This window comes from Dendroctonus ponderosae, unplaced genomic scaffold (assembly GCF_020466585.1).
Source record: "Dendroctonus ponderosae isolate FM_Combo_2020 unplaced genomic scaffold, Dpon_F_20191213v2 Dpon_F_20191213_8, whole genome shotgun sequence".
Classification (NCBI taxonomy): Eukaryota; Metazoa; Arthropoda; class Insecta; order Coleoptera; family Curculionidae; genus Dendroctonus; species Dendroctonus ponderosae.
Genome location: NW_026019016.1, coordinates 5,716,522 through 5,717,617, shown reverse-complemented (window position 1 = coordinate 5,717,617; position 1,096 = coordinate 5,716,522).

The window sequence follows — 1,096 nt, the reverse complement described above, 5'->3', positions numbered from 1 at the left end:
TGTGCAATCTCATTTGCAATGATAAATGCCCGGTCGTTTGAACATGATTTTGAAAAGTTTGTAATACATGTTTCTGCAAATTTATGGACGATCCGCATTTTCTTGCACTTAAACTGCTTTAGTGTGTATAATTGTGTGTGTACTTTAATTGTAAATTTAAAAGAAGGCAAAACTCGAACAGGCATTTAGTACATGAGCACCCTTTACCTAGTATTTGCAGTATCTGCAGCTTCTCCCTTGATAATTTGTTGATTCGTTGTTATCAGTGTTATAAAATAAACTGCTCCGAACACAATAATATCACACTCAATAATTGATAAATCAAAATCACTGTCAGTTTAATAACGCAATGTGTATTTGAAAAGTTTATCAGATCTACAGATGCACCCGCACTAAGAGAACAATGTCGAATTCAAAGTGCATATGTGCGTCCCAAGCCGAGTGATCGAGAAAAATCGGTTCACCCTCCCATAAAAAGTTATCACTTCAAAAATAAAATGTAGGATTTGGAAAAAATCGCAAAAATGTTGTTTTTTTTGTCAAAGTTTTTTTTTTCAATTATTCCTGAACCGATGGTTAGATTTGGAAAAAAATCATCACATATCGACTTTGGTTGGTTCAAAAAAATTACTCTTTCAGCTACAGGGGGAAGACGAAAAAGTTTGTACTGGCCCTTATAGAGGGGAAATTTTCAAAATTATACAAAAGTGTCAAATGATAACATGATACTTAAACTGTGCACACTTATAGTCCCTTTTTATGAGTCGAGCTCGGTTTGAACCTACGCCAATACAAACGATGGTTCCCATTTAAATGAGGCCAATTTGGTCCACCTACCACAAATCCTACTGTAGAATCCCAACCGCGTGTCGCAGCCATAAATTTCTGGAGAATTTCGTTACAATGTCTCCATGCGTTTTGGAGAAATTCACCATTTCGTATCTCTTTAATTAAATTTCCACACCCTGTAAACCCGTAACGAAGCATTTTTGGGCTAACGTTTATATAGCAAACTAGAGTTGTTTTCGGATCTAGAAACTGTTGATTCCAAAATTAGTGAACATCGTTTAGAAATTATGTGAAAAAACCATATTAA